The following is a 21,068-nucleotide window of genomic DNA, read 5'->3' on the forward strand; positions in this document are numbered from 1 at the left end:
TTACAGATGCATAGTGGGTAGTTTGTTACTGTGCTAAATGATGGCGATTGGTGTAGGCGGTACCTTGTAAGTGTACTTGCAGTAGGCACCTTGGGAGAGTTTACTATGGTCTCTATAGAAGGCCACTTCTCCAGCTTATGCTGTGACAATACCACGTGTTCCATGCAGGCCTGGCATTTTTTTCTGCATTCACCAGTTTTCCTTTTGGCTTGACATCTTTAGTCTACTTGTGCTTGTGTGATTTATTTTTCATGATAATTTTTTTTTACCACTCTTCAACATTTTGTGAGGTCAACAGAAATCAGCACTGATAGAGAGCTCTCAAGGTCTTAGATGTAGTTGACGTCACTTGAATACTCATAGTCCACTTCTTGCTGTCAACTCTGAGCTCATTACACGGTTGGTTCTAACCTGCTACTTGTGATTGTAGTGTACTAGTTGAGTATGAAAATATTGCACAGTAACAGTGAACACATAAAAACATTAAGATGTAATTTTACAGGTGTTTACAGTTGGATTAAGTGACAAATAGTCTGGTATGTATTTTTAGCACTAGTATAATGCCTGCTGTGAGCATTGCCTCAAGAAATTTTTGAAACTGCAAGTTAGGACATATGCCACTTTGCTTGGGCGGGTTTACTTATGAATAAAAATAGTTAGGAAGGAAACGTGTTTCTTTTGGACCAGTAGGTACAGGAGTTACTTCCAGCAAGGACATGAAAAAATAATTTTGCTTTTGTGTAAAAACGTTTGAAGAGGAAGACCCTGCAGTCTGCTGTACACAGTTTTTTTTAAATTGCCCTTGTCTTGCTCCTATTTTTACTTTCAGCAAAGAGCCAGAAGACTGCACTGGAAATTCCATTCAACACCATATTTCAGAACATACCGTGATGTGACCCCAAGGCCCCCGAGTATTTTCTGACATTGTTCCCACTATTGCAATAAATGATGAGATCACACACAAGACTTTTCACTCTACTAGAATAAATGCAGTTGTCGTGCGCTTACAGCAAATAAACTTCTTCAAAGTCTAATTTGTTTTGTGACTCATTTATGTTGCTTCCCCAACACCCACCATTATTCACAGCCAGGATACTAACTACCAGATGGACTGGCCCCAACCATGAAAATGTCATAGCTATTTAGCAACCACAGGAGATATACTTTTGTAATAAGAGCACAGGGTTTACGAAAGGACACAGTACATGGGTCTGCAATTGAAAATACACTATCTGACCTTGGAGTCACTGAAAAGTAAGTAGTGTCTGTGGTCCAATCTAGAATGAGACATGGGACAACTTAGTTACAAGATTCCTTGAGTAAATTCATTCTGTATGTGAATCTAGCAGTACAAATACAAATGAGGCTTATGAGAGCTTTGTTCCTTTATTAAAATATGCTTAGCATAATGCTTTACATTTCACATGGTAAGGGCTCCCAAGAAAGGTAGAAAGTCATGGATTCCTTGTAATTCCCTGCAAATGTTTCATAAGAGATGCTTCCATATGGCAAGGTTTTTGAGAAAAAAGGACTTTAACAGTATTTTGGCAATGAACCAATGCAGATATAACAAAGTGCTTGAACCGAACTGAAGATGTGCAGATTAGAACCTCTACCACAAGGTAGTGCTCATAGTTAAAAGACGTGACGTGCAAACATAGACACACGAGAGAAGACATTGCAATCACCGACTAACAACTGAAAAGGCGCACAGTGGCTGAAAAGAAAGTAGACACGAAGTTTATCTGCGCATGCCCAGGCAAGATGTGATACCTATCAGTCCGCACACGTAGTGGTACACGTGAGAGATAACCGTTCAGGCATTTCATTTCTTTATGCACATTAACTGATGGCTGGCTCATGCATGCACTACCATTATTATCCCCTTCAGGCGCAACGTCCACATATGTGGACGCAACTTGTTTTTGCCAGTTTTTTGGACTAGTCGGAAAGAAAGGGCAAGATACATTGCGCATAGCATCAATTGAACCTTCTGCATAGTCAACATGTCTTGACTTAACCTCAGTGTGCTAAGTATGACCATAACCGATCACTTTGTTGAAGGCACTACGATGTTCGACGGGTTGTTCGACGTGCCGCATTCTAGGACCAACGTCATAAGTATTATTTTTCTCCGCAACAAATGAACACAACCAAAAACAAATTGCACCTGCATTTTAAGCCAGCAATTTCTTTATTCTTATATAAAAATGGAACATGACTGACTGCAGAGTAATTAAATATTCAATTATCCTCTAATTGGGATTAATTAGCAAAACTCGCACAAAACAGCATATTATTTTCTTTCTTGGAATGTAATATTGAGTGCCTTAGCATTACGTTGTACGAATTTGAGACATTTGCAGACAGTGCATCATAATTCGCGCCTGAAGGGGTTATTTACATGCCATGCCTCAACTATTAGACGTGTTGCTTCATTCCTGTGCCTGTAGAAAACTGCACATTCATCGAATTTCGTCGTGCATTTACACTCTCGACAATGTCAAGATAGATGCATGCATCATTAACTTGCATAAAGCAGAAATAAAAATCCTGAACAGTTATCGATAGGTATCACCTCTTGCCTGGGCATGCGCAGGCAAGTTTTTATGTCTACTTTCTTTTCCGCCGCTATGTGTCCTTTCAGTTGTTAGTCGGCGTTTGTGGTGTCTTGATTTCTCTCTCGTGCCCGTGTTTGCACGCCCTGTCTTTTAACATGAATACGAACAAACTTCATCCTTTCTTATTTATCCTTTATTATTCCTCTCTTATTGTAGTGCTCATGCTGATTTGTCTCTTCCTGAAATAATGTCATCCAATTCATTATAGGTAACATAAAAGCATCAAATCTGGAAGCATTCTTAATCTGTATTTCACGCCTGTCATGTCATGACAATTATAAAGCGCCTCGTTATCCATAATAAAAACACAAGGGCCTTTTAGGAAGCGCAACATGAGTAATGCATATTTCTTCACAAATAGAAGTGATGCATATTTCAAACCAGGACCGTACCCAAGAATTTTTTTCGGAGGGTGTTTGTGTGTAGAACGGCTAACTTTGGCAACTGGTGGTCGCTGTGAAGGCATGGAAGTATTTTAGTGTCATACGAAAAGTTAAAGCACGAAAAAATTTTGGGGGGTGTCAGAACCCTCTCAACTTCTCCTTAGTTACGGCCCTGTTTCAAACCCCCTTTCATATATATGTCTATTAAATACACTAGTGCCAAATAATGCCAACTGTCTTATAATTTATTCAATTAAGAGCTTACTTGACCTGTTAACCATTCTTGTCCATTTCATTCAAAATTTGTCACGATTTTTCCCAGCAAAAGTACTATAGCGTCCATCTAACTTGTAACCTACTTTCAAAACACACCTATTTTGTAACAAGAGTCGGTATTTTAGAATAACAGAGAGCTGAGCTAGTTGGTACGTATTCATTCTAAAAAGACGGGGCGTGCAAACACGGACACAAGAAAGGAGTCAGGACACCACAAAGCACAAACGGCGTTTGTGGTGTCCTGACTTCTTTCTTGTGTCGTGTTTGCACGCCCTGTCTTTTTAGAATGAAGAGTCGGTAATAGTTCATTGAAGCACCTTCACATATAATTTTGCTTGCATCTAGAACCTGCTATATATTATACTTTTGCTAATAAAATAGCAAATCTTTAACGAAGTATTGAGCCTTAGCAAACAATGTATTGTACTAGCAATCTACTTACTGATGTGATAAGCAAGCCTGATAAAAAACTAAGCACAATATACAATTGAATGGAAAGTTGCAGTCAGTGTAAAATGATAATATACAGGAAAATAGCAGCATGGTTTACAAGTTGAAGAGGTTCCAGCTGGCATTTGGTTTCTCGTTAAGAAATATATGTGCTGCTGGGCAGGTAATGATGTATACATCAGAATAAACAGTGCACTGTTCTGTTAGACAAGTGCAAAGGGAAAACTAACAGTTTTTAAGGATGGGATTTTGCGCGCTATTTTGATGTCATTAATGAACCTTGAACATAACATTAATAAAGAAGAGTCTGTGCTCCAATTTCACTACATATGTCGTTATTTCTGTACTGCATATCCAAGTGGTATGTGCATCCGTTTACTGGAGTAATTACTGGAGGCAGGGGGTGGGGGGTAGTTTTAGGGGTGCTGTACATTTTGTCTTTGCATATTTCTTACAGTAAACATGTTCCTACTATTATGTACCATGTTGAGAGTTTGCAAAATATAGGTATATTCTCCAAGTACATCATTTCTTGAATCGACTTCTGCTTTCTTCTGTTCGTGCTCAGTTTTTTTTCTGATTGTGTCGTTAAGTTTGTTAACCGTCCTTCATTTCAATGTATGTCCTTTTTTGGTTTCGATATTTGGGCCCTGATGGGCAATCAATTGACATTACTACTTGGTTCTGCATGTCCGATTCACTGTGATGGATGCATTGCACGCTGACATGTACTGTCGGCCGCAAAAGTTTGCGGGATCTGCAGCGCGTGGCGGAGCGACGGAAAACTGCATTGCTGCATCACCTACCGTGACGCGGCTGGTGTTGAGGCTATCGGCCTCGGCGATTAGCGACGGCGCGTTTAGAAAATGTGCCGTTGCCGGATCTAATCGCGGAGGCCGTGGCCGATAACCTCAACACCCACCGCGTCACGGTAGGTGACGCAGCAATGCAGTTTTCCGTCACTCCACCACGCGCTGCAGATCCCGCAAACTTTTGCGGCCGATAGTACATAACATGTCCCATTACATGTTGAAGTAGTTCAATGCAGCAGAGCACCCATTAACATTACGTTAGTTCACATAAAAGAGTATGCTTCGCACCCTGCCTTTTTCAAAGTGAGGTACACTTACCAGAAGCTTGGAAGTTTATCATTTAGAAAACGCAATTCCCGAAACACGTTTTTTTTTTACATTTATATTGTGCTAAATTTAATTTTAACGGCATCGAGCCGTGTTGCGAAGAATGAACAAATATCCACAAAGTGCCTCCTGTCTTTTCTTTCTCTTTATTTTTTTTTCACCATAGCTGAATAAGAATGCACTCATACGGGAGCAAAATTAAGTTATAGGGTTTCTTGCGTCGTGTCAATTGTTATCATTATTATTATTACTATTATTATTAGGTTTTAATACATACAAAACACGAAGACACAGAGGAAACAGAGAGGGTACAGGCTGACAACTGCCACCTAAAGGGGCACAACGCCTGCCTGCTCCTTGAACAGGCAGGGGGAGCAGAGGAAATGAAGATAGGGGGGGAAAGAAAGAAGGAAAAAAAAAACAAATAACACAGACATAAACACAAATAAGCAGTGCTCGCTGCATAACGAATGCGGGACACTAAAAACTGTGCTCTAGTGTCTCACATGACCCACATGACGGACTGTCTACACGTTCTTGACGGAATATCCCACGCACTGATACAGAGCCAACTTCTAGCTTATATAAGAGGGCTCTGTCACGACGAGGCAATCCATGACCACGAATACGGGGAACAATCCGCTTGCTACACGCTGGTCAGGGTGCTGCTTCAGATGTCAGCGGATCAACAGACGAGCGTTGTCAAACAGGCATGAAATTTCTTGGCAGTCACATTCGATGTGGGCACAACTTGAAGCTAGGTGATCGGCGTCTTCATTGTCATCAATACCCACATGCGTAGGTATCCAGTGGCAAATGAGGGACAAACCCCACGAGAAATAACACACGCCAAAGGGGGCGACGCCGTGTACACGCTCCCGGATTAATGTTGATCACCACTGCGTCCATCGTAAAACGAACCGCGTATGGGCGCTTGTCAGCGAAAGGCTCAAACATTTCGGCGGCATCTCTACGGGCGGCGGGCACCGCTTCAGCGCAAAACAAACGCGAACATGGGCGCCGCCATGTTGCTTGAAAACAAACAAAAAAGATACCGGAAGTGCGCGTAGGTCACGTGACCATCTCCAGCCAATAGCGGCGCAGTATGGGTCCCAGCCATCCTAGGGGATACGTTTCGGACAGCCGGCTGAGCGGCTGAGCCTGGCTGAGCGCTGAGCTAGTTGAGTGCGAAGGCCTGGCAGCTATGAAGCACATCAAACGATTCCTGTTTTCTGCGCCGAGTGCAGAAAGACCGCTGGAGCCCGTCGATCCTTTTCCCCTGATGAGCCTTCCCGATCAACTGATTGAATACGTGCTGTCTTTCGTAAGCCACACGGATCTACTGAAAAGTTGCCGCAATACGTGCAAGCTCTTCCGTAACATAATAGACAGCAACAGCTTCTGGAAAATCAAATGCTTACGGGACGGCAAAATCATTCCCGTGTTTCAGCTGCAGGAACTTCCGCCGCGCTACTACCAGCGCATCTACACCGGCAACCCGTACGGCAGGAATTTGCTTCGCAACGGCCACGGAGATTCTCCCAAAGGTGCGCAGACTTAATTAGTATTTAGAAAAACTAGCAGTTGTTCCGCGTACGAATACAACCAATGAGCGAAGCTCCTTAGAAATGGGATGCAAACGACTATGCGCGTGATCTCGCGGCTGGCTTTCATGAAGGCGGTAGGGTGGGGCAACGTTTTTTAGAACCAGTAGTTTCGCAGCTCCTCTCGCGAGCCGGCACACGCGTGAAGTTACGGTCATTACGGCGTTGCTGTTCCGTTTTGCTTCACTTGCTGTGTCCCGCGGGATCGGATACGGCAGCGCGCCGTTACTCCTAATGGCGCGTTGCCGAAGCTCTAATCCGCTTGCGACGCGTTTCGCCGTGCTCGCTTTCTCCGTACTCCGTGCGTGATTTGCGAACGCGTGAGGCATGACGCAAGATGGAACTGCAGCTCCGCTAGTTCTTGCGTCGGCCATCGCGTCCGCTTCGGAGAGTCTATGGGGAGCTGCGAAACTGATCTGGTTCTAGAAACGCTGGGGCGGTGATGCGGCGGGGAGCTTCGACGGCGGGGTGCGGGCCTAAGGAGCTTCGCTCCTAAAAAAATGCCATTACATGCTCGGCACTTTTCAAGGCGAACGCTGGAATCTATGAGCTGTTGATGTAGTCTGCAGGGGTCTGTGAACACGCCCAGCAATATCCTGCCCCAAAAGGCGAAAGCCTCGTGTCTAGTTGCACGGCCCCTTTAGCGCAACATGGCAGGCGAATAAAGTGGTACAAAACGCACACGACAGGCGTCATTAATGACATCATCATGACGGCACTGATGTTCGAAATTTGCGACGCCATCACAATGACATCTGACGACATCATCATGTGACGTCATCGGTTGACATCCTCGCTTGGTCAGAGGTGAGCAGATCCCGACGGAGTGCAGTAAGCTGCAAAGGGAGTGGCGGGGGCACAGTGCAATCGATTGAGCATGTCAAGGTAATTTAATGCGTCTCACGCACTGTCTTGTGAGAAGTCTGGTTCCCGATCGTATAACTTAATGGATTACCAAGTGTGTATTAGGGTTTCGCCTTCAGGTGTTACAGTGTGTAACGTGCTGTTGAACATTTGTTTTCATTTGGAGACGAATTAAAAGAGATATAGGGAGCTCTAGCGTCTTCCCCACCCCCAAACTATAATCCTGGATAAACTCCTGATAGCAAAACAACTCGGCTAAAACGGGGCATCTGTAATAGCTTTGATTTTAGCCAGTATATTTCTTTTCGATTTGCCTGCACTAAGTGAACCAGTTCACGAGATGCTGCCATTCGGTTTAGCAGTGCAGCAATGGGCCATGTCCTCATCCCAGTCGATAAAAGGAAGAATACTGCAGGGCTGGTTCACAATTTTCCTTTCTACTGACAGCCTGGTGCAGGCATGCGAGTCCTGTGTGGGTGTCTATACTGCGTAGGATATGTTTATGCCTCTGAAACCAACCATGTGCATGGTTAATGACCGCTCAAGCTTGCGTGGACAGCACACTTCAATGAGACACCAAAGGGAAAAAACTGTTTTTCTCACATTAGTAAATTGCACTTTTACAGTACCGAAAGGACTACACTTATTGCAAAGAAAAAACTTGGTAAGGGAGATAACACAAAAATAATATACAGGCGGCAAAGCCATGTTGACTGACGTTCTTGCACTAGCTCGCCATGATTTCGCAGGTTTTGATTATGTCTACGAAGGCCTACATAATGGGTTGTCTGCAAACAGTGTTTGCATTGTGTTCTGAAAGACCCAAAGTCTGAAAGGGGTACTGACACAAAATTTCGCGGCTGAGATAGCCTGCTGGATCGATTCCCGTGTACGTGCGTGTACCATCTGCAAAATATTGACAGCGAATAAAGCTTGGAAGGTATTTTATATGAATTTTGAAGTTCGCGAGCGCGATCCAGCATTATAGGCTGCACTTGGTGCATTGACACCCTCGGAGGTGACCCCCCTACTTCCCCTACGTAACCGTTGCAGCCGGTACAAGTTATGATGACGTCGTAGCCGCCATTTCTGTTTTGACGCGCTTCCCGACGAATCGCTCCTCGCCAGTGGGTCAAACCTGAAGTGATTCGCCGCGTCGAAAATTCTTTCCATCCCCGCTGCAAGAAAATCGTCGCCGTCAGACGACGATGAGCCCGACGACGACAGAGCGCGCAGAAATGCGTCACTGTTCTGTGTGCTCACGTGACCGAGCGTTTCACTCGCTAGGTGGTGATAGTTGCACCCGGCGGCTTGTCGTTTTTAGAGCTCTGTCAAACCGAAACTGAGGCTGTGTCGGTAATGAGGAGCTTGTAATTAATTATCTGTCGCGCGCTGCAGCAAACGATATGCCGTGTTATGACTAACAGGCTCCCAGCAACACATTGCAGCAAAAAAACACGGGGCGAAAATTTTTGTGTCAGGACTCCTTTAAAGGGATACTGAACAAAAATTTGAAAAAGCTACGAAAACACTTGCATTCGACTCGGACGACACGACTGTTCCTATAAACAGCGTTTATTTCACGTAATTTCGAGCAGTTGGCCGTATTTTTAGTGGATTGTGAGAGCGTGGCAGCTGCACGCCAGTGCGCTTGTCAACGGCCGTGACGTCGAATGCTCCAGCAAGAGGGGGGCAACCGGCACACTCTCTCCTGTCCTGCCACTTGCCTTTCTCCACCTTCCCGACAGTGAGAACATGTTTTGAGAGAGACGCGCGGCAGCGGGTGGCGGCTTGCGATGTCGATTGGTAAGCGATTTTGCAGCGAGCACGGTTGGCGAGTCACTATCCGCCGAATTTCGCGTCACTTCCTCTCTAGTTCACGGCGCGGCCGCTAGACGCGCCAATTTGCGAAAAATGCATTAACTTCACTATTTTCTGCTAGTCTCTGGCTGAAATGAAGGTTGTTTCAACAAATTTCAGCACCCAATCTTTCAATTGGGCCATTTATCTCGGCGGCGAAAATTTTGTTCAGTATCCCTTTAACATATCAAGCTTCCGAAAGTTTCATTGTACCAATGTGTCTCAAACACACAAAAGACACTTTGAAATTTGTGATGTGACGCTGAGGTGGAATTCAAGAACGGAAGCTTTATTTCTACTTCTCATAATTATCCTTTCATGGCGGAGTGCAAAGAATAATTTCTGTCTCCCTTTAAATGTGCCAGCCGCACTTTGTGTGCCCCACTTTGAACCCACACTGCCTTCTTCAGTAACATTTCATTTACATTTTGCTGGACATGCAGAGGGAGAAACAGGTGGAACAGTTTTCACATTTTAAGTAATGTGTTTGTTACGTAGTCACGCGCTGAAAATTCACACCACACATTTGCCTCAGCAGCACAGGTGTCCTTTCTTTGAGAAGGTTTGAAAAAAATCATTTGCAACCGCACTCCACTGCACTGATCAAGTGGGACTTGATGAAGGAGACACCTTACAGATTGGTACACTGGAAATGAAAAAACGGGGCTCCAGTGACACTCTGTTTCCCTGAGCTCAACATTAAACATGCTGTCTTCTGTTTCCCGCTAGGGCATTTCATGCCAAAATGTCATGGCGGCCACCTCTAATGTATTGGGAAAAAATTGCGCTTGTTTACTGCATTGGAAAGAGTGAACTGCCAAAATATTTCAGACAGAAAAACAATCTGTGTCACGTGGGAGCCTTCCAAATTTCATAGAATGTCATCTGAGTGATATCTGCCAGAAAATTTGTTATTTAGCGCATCGTTTCTCATGCCAATACCACCTTTGAATTTCATAATAACCAAGGATGTTTTGTGTAACATGTTTCAAGTTCAACGAAATTACTGCAATTTTTCTGCCATATATACCTATCCAGCAATTCTGCCAAAATGCACTTTGTTTGCATTTTTGTCTGAATATCTGAGTAATCGATGCTTACACTACAGAAGACTTATTTTGTAGTAAAAATATTTTTCCACCACTCTAGTTTATAAGTGTTATAAAAAAGAAATTACAAAACTTAAAAAAAACTACGTTTTTATCCTTGTTTAGATGCCATTTACCCCAATTAAATATCAACTTTATTCCTCAATTTAAAGCAAATAACTATTTCGTTTTATTTGGCAAATATTATCATTAGTCTTTTCGGTTTAAGCGAGAAAGTGATTTTTCAAGTTCATCCTTGAATGCAATCTTTTCATTTGTTCATTTGGACAGGCCGAAAGAGGCGGGTTCGATCCTAGACGCATCAGTCTCATTTTGATGGAGGCACTGTAAGCCCATGTACTGTGTGATTTCAGTGCACTTCAAAGAATGCCAGGTGGTTTAAATTATCCGTCCACTACGACGTCTCTCAGCCTGAGTCGCTTAGGGGTGTTACACCCCATAAGCCAATCAACCCACACATGGCAGTGACAGCTTTGAGTTTATTTTTATTTTTTTAGGGGCGAAGCGCCTTATGCCGTGGGTCTGTCCATCCTCCGTTTGTAGCGTTGTAGTAGCCACCTCTAGCTCGTGATAAGCGCGCGTTCTGGTATGCAGTAGAAGAAGAAGACGACGTTGACGAGCACGCTTTCTCTTTAGCTCGGAGTCGCCAGATAGAAGACAAGGCTGCAGAACGGAGGGCACGGAAGGCGGCGGCAGCGCGCACTCGCAGACAGAATCCTGAGGTGAGAGCCCGCGAGACCGAAGCTGCACGTCGACGCCGCAAAGCAGATTCCGCCGTTCGAGCCCGCTAAGCCGAAGCTGCTCGACAAGCTGCACGGCTGCGGCAAGAAGACCCCGCCGTTCGAGCCCGCGAGGCCGAAGCTGCTCGACAAGCTGCAGGGCTGCGGCGAGAAGAGCCCGCGAGGCCGAAGCTGCTCGACAAGCTGCACGGCTGCGGCGAGAAGACCCCGCCGTTCGAGCCCGCGAGGCCGAAGCTGCTCGACAAGCTGCAGGGCTGCGGCGAGAAGACTCCGCCGTTCGAGCCCGCGAGGCCGAAGCTGCTCGACAAGCTGCAGGGCTGCGGCGAGAAGAGCCCGCGAGGCCGAAGCTGCTCGACAAGCTGCACGGCTGCGGCGCGAAGACCCCGCCGTTCGAGCACGCGAGGCCGAAGCTACACGGCTGCGGCGCGAATTGGATCTTCAAAATGTGAAGGACCGTGAAGCGGCGAGAAACCGCGCGTACCGGCAGGCAGAGCCCGAGGCTGTGCGAGCATGTGAAATGGCTGCAAAACGCATCAGGCAGCCTCTGCCCGAAGGCGGCGACGTACGCTTCCAGCGGGACTTCCTTGATAACAGTTTCGGCCATAGTTGCGGTGTGTGCAACAGATTATGGTTCTCAAACAATCTAGTCACAATATCTTCCATCAAGAAGGACCACGCTCGCGCCAATGCCATCGCCGTGCTGCAGCGCGAGTTCGCTTCACCCCACTCATCATCATTCACTACGTGGATATGCTGTGATTTTTAACAGTGAACACGCTCGCCCTTCAATATCTGTGCTCTCTGGTGTGTCTTTTTTTTTTTGCTTCACACTACACATATGTCAGAATGGGTAAGAAAGGATGACAATGTTTATCCTCATGCTTCCATGACTTTCAGAACTTTATGACATCATTACTTGTGACATGGCACTCATTTGGTGCCAAATGCGCTCCACCCCATTCTTATTCTTCTAGTTACTTCAGTCTCATGGTTCGGCTCTACGGTCACTACCTGTCCTATGTTAGGCCAGGCCGGACTCGAAAGTACCTGTCCTAAGTCTCAAAAGAGAACAGCGCAAAGCGTTGTTCTCTTTTGAGGCTCTTGAATATTCATAGGTCAGCAAACTCAGGCACAGATCGGGCCATGAGTCTGAGTGAGTCTGGGTAAGTCTGGCTGAGGAAAATTTTAGTGAGTCTTCGTCCGAGTGAGTCAGGTTGAGGAAAATATTAGTGAGTCTGCGTCTGAGTGAGCCCTAAGCGCAAAACATATTTTTTGAGTGAGTCTGAGTGAGCTCCACCTTTTATTGCCGACATATGGTCATATCTACTCATCTTCATCATTACTGTGAGCCTTATATCGGCTCACGTTTATACTCAAGCCTATCACACATATCACAACGCACTAGCGTTCATGCACCACCTCATTATTTATTGATCTGAGGCGTGAATTAGGGAGGGGGGGGGGCATGACGTCCCCCGCAAACTCTTTCACTGGAAATTCCTCGGAAACATATTTCGTGTGAGTTGTGTACTTCATAAAAATGCCCTTACTGGATTGAAAGCACTGATAACCCCCTATTTGACGGTACAGGATCAAAAGACTTATCCTAGAGTGCCGATTATGTAAGATATTGGCGTTTGAGGGCATTTACACCATGGTCGAAATGGCTAATTTTACGCTAATGGACTCATGAATCGACTCACTCAGACTCATGTCATGTCGTGAGCCTGAGTCTGAGTGAGTCCGGCTGAGCAATGTGTTGCTGAGTTTGAGACCAGTTAGAAAAAATTTAGTGAGTCTTGAGTCCGAGTGAGTCCAGTTGAGCAAAATTTTGGTGAGTCTGAATCCTAGTGAGTCCTCAGAGCAAAATGTATTTTGTGAGTACGCCTAAGTGAGCTCCAATTCTTTTGCCAACCTATGTGACCATTACTTTTGTTTTCTGATTATTAATCTTGAGACTTACCATTCTGCGTTCTTTGTCCAATTCAGTAATCATGATTTGCAATTCACCCTTAAGTTACTCATCAAGGCAATGTTATCTGCAAATCACAGGTTATTAAGGCACTCTCCATTAACTCGTATCCCTAGCTGTTCCTAATCAAGGGCCCTGAAAACCTCCTGTAAGCACACGGTGAACACCATTGGGAAGATCGTGTCTCCTTGCCTTGCACCCTTATTTATTGGAATTTTGTCGCTTTCTTTATAAGGGACTATAATGGCTGTGGAGCCGCTGTAGCTTTCTCCCAGTACTTCTATATATGGTTTGTTGATGCCCTGATTTCGTGGTGCCTGCATGACTGCTGAGATTTTTACTGAATCAAATGCTTTCTTGTAATCTATGTACATTTTGCGCATTTCTCTATCACCTGATTCGTATTTCCGGCAGGGGCGTCTGCACAAGCAGGCGTTTGGTGTGTAGCAACACCACGGACCCGAGCTAACGGGAGGTTTCGACCCCTCCCACGCCTCACCGTACGTGGCTTTGCTGTGTCCGGGGAGAAGGGGATCCTATGGGGTTGAGCCAACACCGGTTGTTTGGACCTCTAAGGCCCCCCAACAGAGGCAACACACCCCCTTTGGCCCCGGCTTCATGTAAACGGCACCCCTGGGCTGACCCACCCAGGGGAAATCGGTGGTCACCTTTTCCTATCCCCCTCTCTGATCTTTCACTTTCCTATCTTCTTTCCTCGCTGTCCTGTCTCCTACTCCCTTCAGTTACTTCCCAATTTTTGTAGGCGGTTTGGGTTAACCTTGTGCAACTAGCCAACCTTGGTCTATGCGCATTCGGTTATCGTAGCGGTGTACGGTTGGCGCCTGCATGTTTACAGCACCATGAATCTTGTACCATCCCCATGTTGGGCTCTGTGGTGGGTGGCTGCCATCGCTGCTGAATCTAATCCTCACATCATGCATAGAGCATTTCCACTACTACATGATCGTGCTGCTTCAAAGCGCATATGCACCGAAGAACTGACCTTTCTCAGCCGACCCATAGAAGTATTCCCCCACTATCTTGTGGTACATAGTGAAAAGTCTGACAAAACAGCTAGAACCGTGTCCCCTTTTGTAGTATCCAGATCACTGACAGCCACCTTCGGTGCTGGCTATAAAGTTACAAAAAATGGCCAGTGGAAACCTCTTTCTCGAACTCCATGACAAGATACAGTTTGATAAACTAAAGAACCTCTCAACTTTCGGTGACATTCCCATCACTGTAACACACCATCAATCCACGAACTTCGCCCGTGGAGTCGTATCAGACGCCGATCTCCTTGACTTATCTGAGACTGCACCTCGAAGGGTGGAAGGATCAGAATGTCACAAATGTAAAACGAATCGTCAACCGAAGAAACAATCAAGAAATCCCAACCAAACACTTGATACTGACCTTTGCCACTAGTGAACCTCTGCAAAGCATTGAAGCTGGCTACACAAAGACACCAATCAGACCATATGTCCCGAACCCTCGCAGATGTTTCCAATGTCAAAGATTTGGCCACGGCTCTCAGGGCTGCCATGGTCGACCTACCTGTGCAAAATGTGGTGTCCAAGGCCATGCCTCGGACACCCGTACTCAAACTCCACACTGTGTGAACTGTGATGGCGACCAAGCTGCGTATTCACGTTGTTGCCCAAACTGGAAGAAGGAAAAAGATATCATATCATTGAAAGTCTGAGAAAACATCTAATTTAAAGAAGCACGAAGAAGGTGTCCGGCCTTTCATGGCCCAACCTATGCTGATGCGGCGTGTCATAGAGCACCGTTGCATCAGCGACCGCCACTGACCCAGCCCACGCAAAGTGAGACACCAGCCGTGGTGGCTGCCCTCGTGATGGCAGCAGTCAAGTCTGCTCCACCTACCAAGCCACAGATCCCGGCAACTCCACGGTTGTCGGGTCTCATGACCATGCCTCGCCACGTGAGGTCGGAAAAACGAACCAGCAGATCGAGTACGCGGGCATCCAGTGCCTCACATGAGGCAATGAACACAACTCCAGTACCCCTGGTGCCGAAAGAGTGGCGTAGCTCCTTGGAGCACGCTAAGAAAACCAAAACGCCAATAACGGAGCCCGACGACGCCCCTGCTACTTAAGTTCCAACTTTCCGCTTAAACAACAGCCACATTCCTTTTTGTACACACAGCACTACTTAAAGGGGCGCTGACACCATTTTCTGGAGGTGAATTTACACTGCCATACAAATCTCCTGTATACAGAGATGGCTCTGAGCAAGTGTGAAACTCAGCAAATACTGATGAGATATTTTATTTTGATCTTAAGGTCAATTTTCCCGTGGCGCACCTACCGACATCGACACTAGCTTGACGTCAGGCTACAGTACTAGTTCTGGTGACTTCACGCAGCAGTCTGTCTAGTTGTGATAACATCACGTACTGAAACTTCCAAAACGGCCGCCTGTGTGTCACCAAAACATTCAAAATGGCCGCTTGTGCGTCACCAATGGAGCAACGGTAAGGAGTGGCTGTGGAAACGTCACGATATCTTGCACGTGCATGTGATGAGAAGATTATACCGTGTTGTGACGCCAGCAAACAGTAGGAACCGAAACTAGGTTTTAAAGACATACTGTAATTCCTTTTTCAGTGTGCAGTCGTGCTTAGTAGTACATTTTCTAGGCTTCTGAGGGCTTGTCCTTTCATTTGACACAAGAAAACGACCATGGAAAATTTTCGTGTCAGTACCCCTTTAACTTTCAATATGGAAGCACAAATTATACATTGGAACATCAGAGAACTCCTTAGAAACCTCGACGATGTCCAAGAACTTTTAGGCAAACATTCATCAAAAGTGCTGTGTGTACAAGAAACACACTTAAAAATCCAAACACACCAACTTTCTACACAGTTACATTATCTTCCGAAAGGACCGGGATCATGCCATGGCGTCATCAGGTGGTGTAGCCATTGTAGTTAATCAAGGAATAGCATGTACATACTTACCACTCCAAACGTCCCTTGAGGCAGTGGCTGTTCGAGTAGTTCTTTTGAACAAACTCGTCACCATTTGCTCTCTCTACATACCTCCTAACTACCATCTGCAAAAACATGAATTCCATTCATTAATAGATGAACTTCCAGAACCTTATCTGTTCCTTGGGCACTTTAAGCACATAGCGGTCTATGGGGTGACTCTCGCTGCGACGCGTGAGGTCGCCTAATTGAACAGTTACTTTTCTCTTCCTGCGCATGTCTCTTTAATGAAAAAGAGGCAACATATTATAGCCACGCCAACAATACCTACTCCTCCATAGATCTCAGCATTGCATCTCCATCAGTACACCTACACAAATGGAAAGTCATTAATAAACCTTATGGAAGTGGCCACTTTCCTGTCGTTCTGAGCACACCAATAGTGAATGAATGCCCTCCACAGGTTCCCAAATGGCGCATTGACAAAGCCGACTGGGAACAGTTTCGTAAAGTTGCTCTCTTAAGTTGAACCGACATGTGTGCTTTAAGCATAGATGCAACTGTAGACTATGCAGAAGTGTCGAAATCTGCGCCAGTTGGTTCATGCCACTTGAAGAAAAGCCAGCAAATTCACGGGACATGAGAAAGAAGCATTCACCCAAGAAACCTCACAACGCATGTGCGGTACATCATTATCGCCTACAACGTCACCAGGTGTAAAAAGACCACAATCATCCTTCTTGCCATCGTTGCAAAATACCAAATTCCTTGTCAAGGAGGCAAATTGACAATGTGCTGATACAGTTATCCCCACTTTTCTTACTGAAGTATGCCTCCACCATTTCACATTCCTCTTTGCTCTTCCCAGGCAGCTAACTACAGTAAGAAAAGTGGAGATAACTGTATCAGCACATTGTCAATTTGCCTCCTTGACAAGGAATTTGGTATTTTGCAATGATGGAAAGGGAAGGATGATTGTGGTCTTTTTACACCTGGTGACGTTGTAGGCGATAATGATGCACCGCACATGCGTTGTGAGGTTTCTTGGGTGAATGCTTCTTTCTCATGTCCCGTGAATCTGCTGGCTTTTCTTCAAGTAACTGTAGACTACTTTGCAGCTTTTTTGATTGATGCTGCAATCAAGTGTATCCCACAAACAAGTGGACTGTCTGGCAAACGACGTGTTCCATGGTGGAACAATGAGTGCCAAAATGCACGCAACAAGCAAAACAAAGCTTGGAGGTTGCTTCGGGACTCTCCGACAGCAGAAAAGCTTACAAATTTTAAGAACAAAGTCCCAAGGCAGGCAGGAGAACGCGCTGACAGGCTAGAAGGGAGAGTTGGCAGAAATTTTTATCAGGCATCAATTCATATACACATAAGGGTAAAGTCTGGAACAAGGTCACTGGGGTACCTGGCCGACAAGCGTATTCACTGACTCTAGTAAACACACAAGGCGACAGCTTGGAAGACCAAGCGAACTTCCTAGGCACACATATCGAACAAGTGTCCAGCTCGTCGCAGTATTCTGAGACTTTCCAGTGCTACAAGACAAGAATAGAAACACAGAAATTAGAGCGCAAATGTACAAAATACAAGGTGTACAACGAACCTTTCTCCTTAGCTGAGCTGCAGGCATCGCTAAACTGCTGCAATAAATCTGCCCCAGGCTCTGACTGTAGCATATAAAATGTTGGAACACCGGCCCTCTGAAACTCAAAAAGCCTTCCTTTTCCTGTATAATGCGGCTTGGTTTTTCAAAAAGATCCCCTCTCTCTGGAAAGAAGCCACTATTGTTCCAATTCTAAAACAGGGCAAGGACCCATCCTCAGTTTCCAATTACAGGCCTATAGCGTTAAAGTTGTCTGTGCAAGGTCTTGGAAAAAATGATGAATAGATGGCTCATACATTTTCTCGAAGAAAAGAAATCACTTGACCTATGCCAGTGCGGTTTTCGAGAGGATAGATCTACCTCTGGACCACCTTGTACGTATCAAGGAACAAATTTGCGATGCTTTTGTCCACAAGCAATTCTTTCCTTCGGTGTTCCTGGATATGGAAAAGGCCTACGACACCACACGGCGCTTTGGCATACTGCGAGACCTCTCACATTTAGGTGTACGAGGTAGGATGCTGGGCATAATTGAAAGCTACTTGTCCAATCGGACATTCCCTGTTCCAGTAGGCAATGTCTTGTCCCGAACATTTGTCCAAGAAACGGGAGTGCAGCAAGGTGGTGTACTGAGTTGTACACTTTTCATTATCAAAATGATTTCCTTGTGTCTGTGCATCCCACGTTACACGTTTTACTGCACATATGTCGACGATGTACAGGTTGGTTTTAAATCGTGCAACCTTTCAATGTGTGAGCGGCAGGTTCAGCTGGGCTTGAACAAGGTCTATAAACGGGCAGACGAGAATGGGTTTACACTGAATGCACGAAAAAGCAATTTTGTCCTATTCTCCAGAAAGAGAGGCCTCCATCCCGATCCAGACATTGACCTACATGGTCAGCGTCTGTTGGTAAAAATGGAGCACAAGTTCCTAGGGCTAATTCCAGACACGAAACTTACCTTTATATCACACATCAAGTACATAAAAAAACAAGTGCATAATAACAATTAATATTCTAAAAGTGTTGTCACGCACTACGTGGGGTAGTGACAAGAAGTGTCTTATGAATCTTTATAAAAGCTTTATGCACACGCGCCTAGATTATGGGGCGATAATCTATCAGTCAGTGACACCAAGCACCTTGCAGATGCTTGATCCTGCTCACCACCTAGGCATTCGCCTTTCTACGGGTGCCTTTTGAACAGGCCGCGTAGAACGCCTCCACGTAGAATTGAATGAGCGGTCGTTCCACCTGCAGAGGTCTTGCATGTCCTTTTTATATTATCTGAAGGTGAATGCAGACGAGGAACACCCGTCACACTCCACAATTAATGATTTGTCCAGTTCTGCACTTTTTGACAACCGTCCTTCGATGGGACAGCCCTAATCACTTCACGTGAGGGGTCTTACTCAGGAAGCGTGTGTGCCACTTCTTGAACATTGTCTAATGGCTCCCACTGCACGTCTGCCGCCATGGCAGTGGCAGCTTATAGATTGTGATATATCTTTCGCGGAAGTTACAACACACGCACCTATTGTGCATATCCGTACATATTTGCTCGAACTCCAGCACAAATACACTTGTCCAGAATTCTTTACAGATGCCTAAAGTCCAATATGTACTTCTGTGTCCTAAGCAGCGGTTGGCCCATCCTTTTCAGATGCCAGCGTTCTACACCCAATACAAGTATCTTAATAGCAGAGGCATACGCGATATTTGCGGCCATCAACAAGTAAAGCTACAAAGTGCAGTAATATACACAACTCGCTAAGCGTGGTAAAAGCCCTCAAAACTCAGAAAAAACGCAAAAACGCTGTCCTCATTTCCCTCTACTTACTCCTATGCACGGTCTACGCACTCAAACAGCATGTTGTAGTGTGCTGGGTGCCAGGGCACCGCGACATTTAAGGCAACGTGTTGGCGGACCAGCTAGCTGCATTTGCCCACGAAAGCAGTCCCAATACACCCATAGCTATATCTGCACTAGACCGGAAACCCTTTCTCAAAAGAAAGCTCAGGGCCTTTTGGCAGAGCACATGGGATCGGCACACACAAAATAAGCTACACGTTATCAAGCCGCACCTTGGTAATTGGCGGCCAGTATCAAAGTCACGCGGCACAGAAGTAACACTTACAAGGCTAAGGACACAGAGTACACACTCATACCTTCTGTCCGGTGGCGATCCACCTTTGTGTGAGAGATGTGGTAAAGCACTAACTGTGCTTCACATTTTAATACAGTGTAAAGAATTAGACACGCTTCGAAAACAACACTTTCCATTACCTGCCGACAACAAGTACCATTTCACTCATCAGTGTTCATCGGTAGGGAACCGGTTTTTAAACATCAGTCACTATTCGCGTTTTTGAAAGAAGTTCATAGCGTTCACGTCATATACCCAGGCATTCCGTAGCACGACCTCTGAAAAGAGGTTGTTGCTGCGGTAGCTACATTAGAGAAAGCACCGGCCTCCCCCATTTTGGCCTCAAAGGCCTTGCGGAGGCATTTGTGCTATTTTCCCATCTCTCACTTGTAGATATCATGCTCACTTGCAATTCATTCCACACCCATGGACCGCATCTCGTATCACTGCCATAATTTTATACTCTATACACACCTTTTACGCTTCCATATAACGCGTGACTTTAAGCCTCTATACAGCCATAATACACCCTCTCATCGTAATCATTGGTCATCGCCAACACCGCATCAGACATGACACTCTTTGGCCACCCATGGCCCTTGCGCCACAAAACTCCACTAATCATCACCTGCTTGATATTGTGAATATTGTCTATTGGCGAGTAGCGTGTAACAAATCCTGCTTGGTCCTTTGGTTGATTGAATCCTAAGGTGGGCCTAATTCTTTTAGCTGTCACCTTTGTATTTTCTCACATATAACCTGCAACAAAAAACAGAAAAATGTGCTTTAAAAGTGTGGATGCAGGTTATATGCGGGGGTTGAATGCATATTTTTTTTACAGCGACAGCTGTCGTATGAGATCACAACAACAGGTGTGATGCCACCACCACTGCTGGTCTCCATAACTGCTGTAGCTCAAAATGAGAAAAAAAGTAACAAGGATCGGATGGGATTTGAACCTGGGCCCTCTGCATGGCAGTCGAGAATTCTAGCATGGAGCTTCTCCGTTGCTTGAATCTCCTTTGCAAAAAGACCCTATACAGGTGTCATGTAGGGAAAGGAATCGCGTTAATACATGTAGTATACCATGGTAGAAGAGTGAAACAACAACCAGGCATCACACAATGCGAATCGCATAATGAGCGTGTCGTTTACTGCTTCCATCTCAATACAATGGGCTGAGCCATAATTCTTCGTCGTCATCAGTCACAGCATCAACAAAGTGCGCATAATGCCGTACAGATGTGTAGCAGGTACCTCGCTTCTCCGCAGAATGATGAATAATGGCATAGTAGGTGCTTCCTTACTTCACAAAAATTATGATTTATGGCA

At 45.4% G+C, this 21,068-nt stretch overlaps 1 long non-coding RNA gene across 2 annotated transcripts; it reads right to left on the bottom strand.

The window, feature by feature from the left end:
• Positions 1-1,068: 1,068 nt before the first annotated feature.
• On the bottom strand, positions 1,069-20,490 carry LOC119377031 (uncharacterized). Of its 2 annotated transcripts, XR_005180732.2 has the most exons (5): positions 20,365-20,490; positions 16,008-16,102; positions 14,576-14,683; positions 13,010-13,085; positions 1,069-1,475 (listed from the first exon to the last, which is right to left on the bottom strand). It is a non-coding gene; the product is annotated as an uncharacterized LOC119377031 (long non-coding RNA). The 2 variants fall into 2 exon arrangements; XR_007414643.1 differs by lacking the exon at positions 13,010-13,085.
• Between the last annotated feature and the right edge of the window lie 578 nt (positions 20,491-21,068).

Source organism: Rhipicephalus sanguineus, unplaced genomic scaffold (assembly GCF_013339695.2).
Source record: "Rhipicephalus sanguineus isolate Rsan-2018 unplaced genomic scaffold, BIME_Rsan_1.4 Seq326, whole genome shotgun sequence".
NCBI lineage: Eukaryota > Metazoa > Arthropoda > Arachnida > Ixodida > Ixodidae > Rhipicephalus > Rhipicephalus sanguineus.